We start from the raw sequence: 12,650 nt of genomic DNA on the forward strand, positions 1-12,650 counted from the left end.
GAGCTGCTGACTTCTATTTTAGTGACCACAATGGTAAATGGAGCTAGTTTGGTACTAACTCCATATGTTTTAAAGGTGGAGTCTGTGATTCTGGCTCTGTAAATGGGAAACAAACACAGTAGGCTGTACCGAATGTTATTTTTGTACATTCAAATCTTCTATTGAGGTTTTAGTTTGAAGCAGAATGTCTTTTAGGAAATGCGTCATGATGACTCCACAAGTTTTTATGCCTCGTGTGGATGGTGCTCAGCATCTCCTGTACCCATCCCTCTGGTTGCGCGAGTATAGACGTACCTCAATGTCACGTTTGCAGGCCCTCTCCTCCTAAACAGCTGTGTTTTGAGGCTCGTCCCTGGGCGTTACGCATCGCCTCTCCGGCAGTGCCGGGCTGCAACCCCATGCATAAGGCAAGCCTTTGAAGCTTTTTAATGAATTTGTAATGTTTCTTTTAACTGTTAGCATTAATCAGTTAAAATTTGTAATGTTGTTTAAACAGTTAATTATTAACATCCCTACCTCGGACAGTATTCAATCATAATAACATTCATTCTTTGTTTGTTTCCCATTTACAGAGCCAGGACTGTGTATGAACACACAGAATAGACAGCCAGCGGACCATGAGGAGGTATTCACTGAATTTGCCAAAAAGTGTATTATTGTATTAGAATCACAGACTGCACCTTTAATAAGAGAAGTTATAATTGTTGACATACTTTATATTAATAATCACTCTTTATATGTGCTTACAACTATATTATAGTGTTTTATAAACTATTTATTAAATGTTTCTGCTAAACAGGGACTGTTTGTCTCTCTCTCAGCATGTACTTCAGATCATCCTGTTCACTGGTATCCCACGGGTCATTTTGTGGTCAACTTTATTTTGTTATCGCTCCAGCTCTTTAGTTTATATAACGCATCCATAAACTATCTCTCTTTGTGTGTTTACTTCTCACAGCTCATCGTCTTATGGTTGTCCCTTGGGAGGAAGGGCTTTCCTGGGTTCTGACGTCAGGCTTCATGGGTAAGTTAAACAAAGACTAATCGAGGGAAGAGCCCACATGTAAACAGAGTTGTTGTTGTTGTTAACATTTAGAGGAAGAGACAAACATGAGCCAAGGTCGACTTTTGAGATTTGAGAAAAGAAGAACGGGAGCAAGAGAGTGAGATTCAGTGTTGTTTTTCTAGTTTTTCCCATAAAATATAGTGAGAATAGAATCCTTTTATTTCAAATGCATCAACTAAGTAATGTTTAAATGTATCTGTCATGACATGCAGTGGTTCATTTAACCCATTTTAGCTCCTAAAGCAACAAAACTAAACTCTTAAAAACAGGGCCTGACCTGCCTTTAGCTTTGTGCACCAAAGATCTGTCTGAACTGCCTTGCTCAAGGGCACTCATACTGCATTGAGGTGAAGGGCTGAAGAATGATAGTTAATAGATCAGTAAGGTGAATGATTTTTAAATGGGTCAAAGAGCTCAGCGTCATGCACGCCCAGTCACACTGAGCCATTAATTGCAGATTACATAAGCAAATTATAAAAACTAAAAGATTTTGCAACAGAACCACAAACTGGAAATGTGAACAGAACAAATTGAACACATAATGTTCTCCAACGGAAAACCTTTACAAACAATTAAATTCAAGGTAAATAAAAGCAACTTGGTTACAGTAAAGCTTTGGTGATTGTGGTGGATGACCGAGCCTGATGGAGAAGAAGATAAAAGTCACTGCTCATCTGACTTCCTCTCTACACACTCTTTGATTTACCATGTCTACTGTTATGTCAACTTCTTCTTCTATTCGTGTCTCCTCCACATGATCTTAATGCACAGAGCACTTTACATGCATTCTGAAATTGACGTATCCTACTGAAAAAACTCACTTTTTCAGTGCTTGTGCATGTTCTTGTAGAAACCCAAAATACAGGTATGAGCCTGAAAATGAGCGTATGTCCCCTTTAAGACACTACTAATTTTAGAAAGTTTTGGGAGCTTGTGATTCAGTTGTCTACATTTCCGCAGGCTGCATATTTTAGGACACGAGAAAAAGTTGTCTTAAAGTGATTATGTTGTTTGTGATCAAAAACCATGAGTGGAACTGAACTAAATTGTAAAAAAGTTAATAGTTCAAGAACACAGTGACTGCTTTCCTGCGTACCAAAGTGATCTCATCCCTACTTTGGTTTATGTTGTGAAACAGTCGCAGTTAACGTTGTAACATATGGTTCATGTTGTGAAACAGTTGCGGTTAGGTTTAGGCAACAAAACTACTTGGTTTTGAAAAGAACATCATGGTTTGGCTTAAAATACAGTACGCTTGTTACGGAACTTAAAGATAGGGTCGACGATGTTGGAAAGCTAGCATAATTTGAAAGTAGCTTCGCCTCAGGAGCTCCGTCTAAACCCACCCCCTCCCCTCGGGGCTCCTTCCAAGGCAACGCCCCCCACACACATGAACGAGCACCGCCGCATCGTAACTACTTCACGGACACAGAGCGGAGAGAGGACCTCAACTCAACAACGCTACCTCATGACAAGTAACCGCGGCAGTGCTACCTTTGGCTGAGTTTTCTCTTTTTTTGCGGCGGCGATGCGCTTTGAGTTCAGGCTGGTGCACGCCAAGGGTAGAGTACGAGCAGGGAGACAGGGAGGCATCTGATTGGTTCTTTCCAAGCGGACCGCTAGTTAGTGATTGGTAGATGTTTTTACAGGATTACAGCAGCTACAGATGACGGCTCTTTCCAGTCCTTTTTCAGAGCTCATAAGTAATGGATCGCTGTCGGGGTGTAAAGATCATTTCAACCAATATAACAAATAGTGTATACTGGAGAACATCGTCAACCCTGCCTTTAAGCTACGGACGTAACAACATGTGACTCAGCAACGTAGTGTCACGTGACATAACGTCATCAGTAAAAATCACTCAACTTTTGATTTTACACGGGACACCAACGCTTGTGCAGAATGCAAGTGATAGTTGGCCGTTGGCTGTAGGCGGTGTGTTCAAGTGCAACTTTTTGGCGAAGACACAAAAGAGGTGAGGAGACTCAACATTTGGCCTTCGGTTTGGTGTGTCTGGGTATTTAGACACAGATTGAGTAGACTGGTATCAGCCAATGAACAATATAGATGTCTTAGGTTTATGTTGCATTGTGCACTTTGACCGTGTCTCTATGTAGATGGAATGATTGAAGGCAGAGCAGCGACCTAGTTTTCAAATAGATAAGTGAAACTGGTATACATGAGATACACATGCCTCATCACATTAAGAAATGAACAAGAAAAGTGTAGACAAATGTATTTGCCTCAAGTATGATTTTATCTCTGGTTTCTGTTTCTGTTTTAATCCCAAATGATGATACTGTCCCTCCCCTGTGTCTCATTACTGTGTCCTTTCCCACAGAAAACTTATTTATGGCAGCAGTGACCTAAAGCTCAGAGAAGCAGGTTCATAGCTGGAGAGTTTCCGGTTTAAATTCAGATTTATTGGAAAATCTATGGAGGAAAAATTGATGAGCAACACTCTCAGTCCTTTGAGCAAGACATTTAACCTTGATGTTGATTCTGGTCCTAACCTGGTTTTAGTGAATCAGACTAACAACAAAAACTGAAAGCTGTTTAATCATCATAAACTGCAGTATTCCTTTATCATGCACAGTACGTTTCTAACTTCAAAATAAAGTTTTTTTAGCCCTATAATGGTAATGAACCACTGGAGGTGAGAGTTTACTTTCTATTTCATGGGATAAATGTGTATTGTTCATACTGACTGACATTCAGACTGTATAAAATATGGACGTAGTCTCCGAGACGTCACCCATAGGTTTCTGAAGAGCCGTTGTGGGCTTAAGAGGTGGATCGTCGGTGGAGCTGAGGCGGCCCGGGTGACGCAGCAAAACAGACAGCTTGCAGCTAGCGACCTGGTACGGCACCCACCTGTCACTCAAAGCGGCCATGCCCTCATTATCCCGAACTTTAAGCCTTAATATTATTTAAATGGGTGAGTTGTATAAAAAATTCACCCAGGGTCGGCGCCAGAGTGTTAGGGGCGGACGGGCAATCAGCTTTGACAGGGGGGGGGCATTTTTTTCACCTCATATAGCCTTTATTAAGTGTATCTTTAACATTATCATGTTTCATGAAAGAAATAAACTGACAGAGAGGTGTATACATACTGCCACTTATGCGCACGCATACACATGCTGTTATGTCCACAAAAACAGGTTATAAACTAACACCGTGTCCTAAGTGGATGCGATCGTCCGACTATCGCGCTGCATCTGATGCTCTCTGTCCACTGAATACGTTAAATCTGCACTTCTGTAACATCATGTAAACAAACCAGGAACATATCAGCTGTGAGCTCCAGATCAGACTGGAGCTGGAGACGTAACCACTTAAAAGATGAGTTAGTAGTACTTGTTATCTTCCTACGTTCGTACTTTTTTTTTTATCAGAAAACACACGTTTTATTTTTTATATTTACTGGAAATAACTTACGATATAGCCAAGAGCAAGTAGGTTGTTATCTAGTGATCTTCTCCAGCCAGCTGCCACCTTATTTTGGTTTCTGTTTTGAAATGAGGAGGTACTGGAGGCTACAGATAACTCCTCCGGCACGCCCTGCGTCTTGCTCATGCCAGGGTCAAAATGTGCAGACACGCAGGTGCCGAGATACAGTTAAAAATAAGATGTTAGAGGAGCACAGGATGCTTTTTACTCTCTTGGTCCTATTGTGCTTTAATGCACCAGGTCTGTAGGTCTACTTTCTCTAATTTTTTTCTATTGAGCTAGATTAAAAAAACAACAAAAAAAAAAAAAACACGCAAACGGAGCGGATCAAAACGAGGCTTCTTACTGAAATATTGTCGTGACGGTTCATATTTCCTAGAGTTTCCATAGTTGTCTCTTTGCGCTGTGTGTTCGTGTTTTATTTGAACCACTAGTGAATGCTACGCATATAACTGCGAGCGTCAATGCCTGTGCTGAAAGTGTCAGTAATCAAGTTAATATTTTCATTTACATCCAGGACAACTGACCCGGTTTTTTCGGCTTATTTTACCTAAACTAATCAGCCGTTCCTCTCAATATGAGTGACAGGAAAAAATAGGAACAAGGTATCCGATAGAAGTTCAGACAAAACGTCGCGCTGCGCTGTGCAGCGCCGTGTTGCTCGCAGCCAGTTAGGACCCTCCAATAGAAAACAATGTAATCAAGCCCAAGTACATGTCCTAGTTGTTTCCTAAATGCAAAACTATCACTGTTTTGTGCTTTATTTTGCATTGCAGTGTTAAGTCCTTCCATTACCAAACTGAATGACTTAATTTTACTTATAGCCTAGCTGTTATTTCAGTTTAGATTTTTGTCAGGAGAGAATTCAGCTGAGGAGGCACAGTAACCTTTTTGGACGGGCCTGGACCCCCATGGCCCGCCCCTAACGCCAACGCTGAATTCACCCCCCATACAGTTGTTATGAACAGGGAAATTAGCTATAGAGACCAAAACCTTTTCTTGTACCAGGCTGTAAACATGTTTATTTCTGCTGTAAAGTTGGGCATTTTAACATGGGGGTCTATGGGGATTGACTCGCTTTTGGAGCCAATCGCAAGTGGCCATTTGAAGAACCGTATTTTTTGTCACTTCTGCGTTGGCTTGATTTCTCAGCACCGGAGGTTGCCGCTTGGTATTTTTTGCAGTGTGTGTTTGTTTGCTGACCACAAGCAGTCTTGGGATGTGGAGCTCCAGGAGAGCAGAGCACAAAAGGTGTGTTGTGTTTGTCCCATTGGATGTGGGATGAGGTGGTGTGATGAGGTGGGGGGTGGGTGGGGGTTGGTGGTTGCATCCCTGACTCATGGCTCAGTGTTGCACTGCAGCTGTGCAATGGCCTGTGTAACTGTCAGTCTAGCCAGAGAAGCTGTGGGAGGTTCAGTGTGCAGACATTTCACCGGTTTCACACTACTGTCACAAGGTGTTTTATTACAACTCTGTTCACAATGTTGCTAAAAGTCTTCCTGTCTTTCCTGTGTGTTTTCCTGCCATGTGACTTAGGTCTGTGTGAACAGCAAAAATCGGAAAATATAATTTATCTACAAAAGGGGTCCCTGCAGAAAAGGTTTGGGAACCACTTATCTAAGTTAGGTTAGCGAATGATCGTCGCCTTGATTCAAAAATGTTTTGCTAGTTTAACTAACATTTAACTGAAACCACGGCCTTTCCCCAACCTTATCCAAAGTGCTTTAGTTGGCTACACGCTGAACGCCCACAATTCTCCCTGACCAAGTCCCTACAACTTATCTGCAGTACAAAAACGTAGTGCTTTCTTCGTCGGAAACAAAGTTGCTACTGAACTCAATCCACTGTCAGTGTAATTTCTGGGTGCTTATAGAATAAGAAAAATAAAAAATGGTCCCAGTATAGAGTGGTGCAGGAATGAGTCCTAAAACACGGAAATGAGTTAGCATTTTAGCGCTTCTGGTTCCCTCGCCTCAAAGTCAATGGTTCTTTTGGAATGGGTTTTTAGTTAGATGCCTGAAATAAAGTTTGCGGTTAACACAAGCTGAAGAGATTTTAAGGTTTTGTTCTATGACATAAAATACATCAATAAATACCCCACTTGCGAATTTTGAAGCCTTTACCTGTCTTCAAAAAAGAAGTTGCTAACAAGTGACTAAAGGAGACTACTAAACGACATCACATCGAACACTAGTCCGCCTTTAGCGTAGTGGTGGTGATGTGAGATCATGCGACTGTGGGGTGGTTCTTTATAGCCCAACGGCAGCTTTTTACTCCTGGCGATTGCATTTATGCTTCAGAAATCGTAAAAGTGTTGAGATTATTATTATTATTAATAAATTGTGGAGATTATTTTACGAGACAAAACATGTAAGTATAAACATGTGTTTAACCACAGAGATTATTTTCTGCAATAATCCAAAAGCCAATGGAGGGAACCCGTTTCTAACTTCCGGGTTTGCCTACAAAAATACGTCATCCCTGCAGCACTCTATTGACCCCATGGGGTGCTCCACAATTTACCAGTAAGGTAGGGGACAAGTGGTCATCAAAAAATCCTGAGTTTGTCTAATGGGAGATAAACCACTTTTAGTGCAGCAGCTTGTTCTTCAGAATGCTTTGATCAAGTCTAAGAAAAGCTGCTGTAATGTAGTAGCTAATGGGGATTCAAAGAAACCAACGAACCGCCACATCTGGTAAGGAATATGACTGGACCGATATGCCAAACATGGGTAGGTTTCCAGGGTGTAGCTCAGGTCTCTTACCTCTGATTCTCTTTATGATAGTCTATTTCATTTTAATACAGCTGATTGCACAGTACAGTTGTTGATGCTTTTAAATCCTCAGGTTTTTATTGGTGCAAATGTCATAGTTGTGTCTGCGTCATTTAAAAGTTTGACTGCAGTTTAATATTACAGTAATAAAAAACCTTTTATGGTGTCCTGCCCTTAGCACTTCTTTAATGTTAGCTTAATGTAACTGTTACGTAACTCTATTACTGTACAATACCTCGAATCCATTAAGCCATTTTCACTGACCTTGGTTTTTATGTGCACTATCTCAGGTGCTTTCCACCTTGTAGGAGGCATGCAGGTTATAAACTCAGCTGCGCAGAGCAATAAAGTCGACTGGTGTGTGAAATTTAAACAGCCTGTGGAGGGAGGAGAACACAAATACTGAGATAAAGAAAGAGAAGAGAGAGGGTTTAAATGGTCTCTGTATCACGGTTCATGCCCTGAAGTCAAATATTTCCTGTGCTTTTTATCATTTTCCAACCACAGTCTCTATTTTTAGTCTTTTGGTGTGCAGAAAACGTGCATGTTGTGACCTGACTCTCGTCGGCAGCTTCAGCATGTGAGTTTCGGAGGATAAAAGCCTTGTTTGCTGTACATTTTGTCCTGTTCTGTAACAGCAGATTGTCTTGACGAGAGGAAGTAAACACGCTCTATCAACTTCACCATATCCGCTGAAATGAAGGTGTCATGAGGTGGTGGTGACAGGCAGGATTTAGATTTATATCTTATCAACGGTTGTCTTTCATTTCTTTTCATATAGCACTATCATTACCCTTTCAGGGTCACAGAGATATATAACAGGTTTCAAATTCCAGGACTTCAAAACAAAAAAAAACACTGCCACAAAAAAAGTCAGTAGCTGTTTCTAGTTTATTAAGAAATATTCTTAAAATGACTTTCACCTTTAAAGCTGCTTTAATCAACGTTTTTAGTAAGCAGCATGGTTGGTCGGTCCAGACTGAAATATCTCAACTAATTACATGTTGTGCAGAGTTTCGTGGTCCCAGATTATAAATCCTTCTGACTTTGGTAATCTCCTGACATTTCATCTAGCAGGTCAAAACTAAACCAATACTATTGCTTAGGACCAAATACCTGCAAAACTAATGACATTCCCATCAGCCTCAGCTGTACTTTGTTCACTACTTATTAGCAAATATTAGCATGCAAACACATTAAACTAAGATGGTAAATATTATACTTGCTAAACACTATTATGTTAACACTGCCATCGCGAGAATGTTAGAATACTGACGTTAGCACCACTGTACTAGCACACAGTTCACTGTACTGGCCTCACAGAGCTGTTAGCATGGCTATAGGCTCTTAGTGTTGTTATAACAATGTATGTCATTAGTATTGTGAAATGGGTTGCTGATATTGATCTTACGTCATCAGCCTCGTTTCCAGCTGCAGCAGGCAGCTAATTTTATGCGTCCGTGCTGGCGATAGCTGTTGCCAGAGGCATTATGTTTTTGGGTTGTCTGTCCGTACGTCTGAACGTATGTCCACATACATCCGTACATACGTCCACGTCCGTCCATCCGGTCCATTCTGGTGAACGTGATATTGCTGGAACGCCTTAAGGGAATTTCTCCACATTTGGCACAAACGTCGACTTGGACTCATTCGATTTTGGTGGTCAAAGGTCAAGGTTACTTTGACCTCACAAAACACGTTTTTGGCCAGAATTCACTTTATAATTATGACAATTTCACACAAATGTCTAATAGGATAAAATGATGAAATGATGACATTTTGGACAGTCATGGCAGTCAAACTGCAACTTGACTGGTTGGCGGAGGCGTACAACCGTTAGATGGTAATTCTAGTTTTAGCAAAAAAAAGCTCAGATAAACCAAATGTACACGACCTGTCCCACACCAAACGGCAGACTGGTGAAAGTAGCTGGTGAACATAAAGTAGCGTTTATCAGCTAAAGAACCGAATATTTCCCTCAGGAGTTGGTGGAGACCAAAACAGAGCTAAAAGAGAATGACTATTGACTTACATGTGGTAAAAAATAATCTTTTTAAGGATATCATTATGTTAATATTGTGTTAACTGCTTTATATTAATAAGCTAATAAAGGGTGGGATTTTTTTTTATAATACTAGATATCATATTTGTTCCATCTGTTGTCTGTAACCTTTGACCCTTGGCAACCTTGCTGATTTTAATGACATAGACATCTTGCATAAAGTATATTCCCAGTTGTTGATATGTTTACGTGACATTTACAGCACCCCAGGCCAGATGTGAAACCAAACATGAGGCTCTGCTCAAACATCCATTCATCAAAACATCAGAAAACTCAAGCTCAAAATGTATCCCAGATGATTTTTTACTTAGCAGAACCATCCTGTGACGGCCATGGAGATCCTCATTCATAACCTTTCACCTAGTTTCGCTTTAGATGTTCTGCAAATTACCATAAACTAAACAAAAACATATAACAGTCAGCGACCCTGAAGACAGGGTAATAAAAACAAGCTAATACTTTTTGTTTTGATGCCTACTCTGAAAAAAAATCCCTGCTGACATTAAAGCGAAACTTGATATCATTGACGCCTTCAGTATACTAGAGATTGTAATAATTTGGCATCCTTATTCTGATTAATCACAGCGTGTCTTGCTTGTGAAAAGTGAAACTAAAAGTATTTACTGCTCTCAATGCTGATAATACAGAGATAAGATAAATCTGCGGTCTGCAAGTTCGTGCAGAGCTGCGGAGAGAGGTGTGGTTTGAAATAAACAGATTTGTGTGATTTGAAGCATCCTGAACTGAACTGCAGACAGACTTTGTGTGGAAGAGATGGTGCAGCTCCAGTCCTAATAGAAACTATCCATAAATTGACTCCAGGTCTCGATTTAAAGTGTCATTGTGCCAGATTGGACAATTTTACACAGGTTACCACCTTAACTCTGACTGAGATAAGACTTGCTAATGTTAAGTTGGCATTACTAATGTGAGTGTAAACACAACATGGGGCTGTTTTTAGTGTCGGCTCACTGCAGCACGAATTCCCCTCCGTACATGGGCAGACTATTCTTTATTTTCATTTTCATTTTGTATATTTAGCTGATGCTCCTGGGAAAAATGAGCCTCTAGCTCTACATCAGAAACATCTCAAGTAGTCACAGGCAGTGACACTACATTTGGAAAAATATCCGTGTCTCCCCAGACATTTTTTAGTTGCAACCAGCAGCACTGTAGCTCACTCTATCGGTCGGTTGGTCCGCAAATAATTCCTCACCCTTTAGCGGCCACAGTTTTTGCCCTAGGAGGCTGAAATTTGGCATGGAGGTCAAGTGTGTGGTGTGAAGGTGTGTGTTTGTGTTCATGCCAATTGGCAAAAAGGGGGTGTAGCCTATAACAAAAGGCGCATCATTTCTAAACGGATTCATGTACCATGGCCAAACTTATGACCCGTTTGTCGTAGATTCTTGTGGGAGGCATCATTGGTCTCAGCAGAGACTTTCTGTTTTCATTGGTGTGGGTTAGCTCTGCCCCCTATACTTAAGCAACGGCCTTTTTCATAACTCATGAACCGTTTCTCGTAGACACCTGTGAGAGGTGTGTGTATGCATGCACGTATGTGATTGCAGCTATTGTGAATTTGCGCTTGTGATCAAAATGAGTTTTTTATCTGCACTGAAACACTCTCATAATAGGAATGTTAATGCAGCAAGGTAAATCAGTGGGATGGGAAACTGTTGTAGTGACTGGTTAGTATGAAAACCTGCAGTATCTCTCCATGGTTGAGAAATGCTGCTGCTGTAAACAAGCAGCTGTAAAATGACTCTGCACTGCTCCTCTTGAGCCTCTAGTGGTGAACCTGATCACTGATGTAAGAACATACCTGTCAGTTTGGTTGGTCAACAGAATGATGATTTAAATGCATCTCTTCAACACAGTTAATGTGTTCACTCTAAGCTCCAACCACTGAGCTGTTGTAGTAGATTTAGCAGATTGGGTAAATTGGGTGATTAATACCTGCAGACTTTGGAAAGGTCAAGATATTCATGGTCCCTGGAGGACGAAGCCTGATGACTTTGATGATCCCCTTTCTTTTCCTTGTGGTGCCACCATGAGGTCGAGTTGTGTGAGATTGGGTTGGCTTAAGCTGCCCACACATGATCAGCGGTAAAGTCACTCTGCGCTAGCTGTGCCATTGTTTTTATATGGGGAGAACGGTGCTGCCCAACTAGTCGGAATCGCTACCCTTGGTGTGGCGCACAGCTCAAAGTCGCTACCAAGCGCTGCGCTCAAAGTTACAATTATTTCAACTTTGACCTCGGTTGCCGCTGACCTTTCAAAGCGCAATCAATGAGAACAGCTGCAACTGTTATTGCTTAGAAACAGTGAACGTCGTTCCTTGTGCTTTTTTTATTGGGACATATTTTACCTGCTATCTCTGCAAGGCTCTGCGCCCTACCTCGCGGTGAGTGAAGAGAAAATTTCTTATCATGTGAAGGCAGCGTTACTAATACTTTTATTGCTGCTCTCTCTTTAATTTCTATCCCAAGCCTCAGTGCTGAGAGAGTAACAACAACTGGCAGTGATGTCACGGCTGAAGGAGCGAGTTGTTTTTGTTCAGCTCATCCCCCCGGAGAGGATACAGTGTCAGAGGTTCGTACAGGCGAGCAGGGTTGTTTTTTGAAGAACCAGTGTAGCAACCTCAGACTGGGAAACAGTACATGAGGTTGTTTTTATCTGGGGAAAAAAAGGTCCCGTCTGTGCCTGTTTCAAATCTCTGTTTGGCTAATGGACGAAAGAGAACTGGCAAATGTGTAGACAAACAGAAGTTTATCAAAAAGAGACACATTGTGGATTAAAGTTGTGATGATGCACCTATAACAAAGATAGAATGCAATGCAACACAAATATCAGCCATATTGGGCAGATAGTCAAACATATATATGAACTAAATAGTTATAATTTAGATTATTGTTATTATTATTACTAATAAGGATTTTAATAATGACTAAATTGCCCATAGGTGTGAATGTGAGTGTGAACGGTTGTCTGTCTCTGTGTCAGCCCTGTGATAGTGACAGATAGTGGATGGATTTTAAAAATATGTGATCATAATAAACTTTTCACTTAACACAAAATAAAGCATCTCAAGATTTTATATCAGTATTTTAATATTTTTAATTAGATTTAATATTTTCAAAGCTCTATAATGTTTTTACACATTTCTGAAAGGTTATTTTTTATCTTTGCTATACATTTTAACATCATCATTGATTTTCCCCTCAGTGCTTTTTTTTCTTTTGGCACGTGCTGATTTCCTCGAGGAACACACCCTCAGACTTTTGGAGAGTGGATGTGA

At 40.8% G+C, this 12,650-nt stretch overlaps 1 long non-coding RNA gene across 1 annotated transcript in view; it reads left to right on the forward strand.

Annotated features, from left to right (window-relative positions):
* The first annotated feature begins 570 nt into the window (after positions 1-570).
* Positions 571-12,650, forward strand: part of LOC141767454 (uncharacterized) — a 39,319-nt gene continuing 27,239 nt past the window's right edge. The window contains exons 1-2 of the long non-coding RNA XR_012593850.1: positions 571-625; positions 959-1,024. This is a non-coding gene — a long non-coding RNA (uncharacterized LOC141767454). The remainder of the gene's footprint in view (positions 626-958; positions 1,025-12,650) is intronic.

The sequence above is a fragment of the Sebastes fasciatus genome, chromosome 5, assembly GCF_043250625.1.
Source record: "Sebastes fasciatus isolate fSebFas1 chromosome 5, fSebFas1.pri, whole genome shotgun sequence".
Classification (NCBI taxonomy): Eukaryota; Metazoa; Chordata; class Actinopteri; order Perciformes; family Sebastidae; genus Sebastes; species Sebastes fasciatus.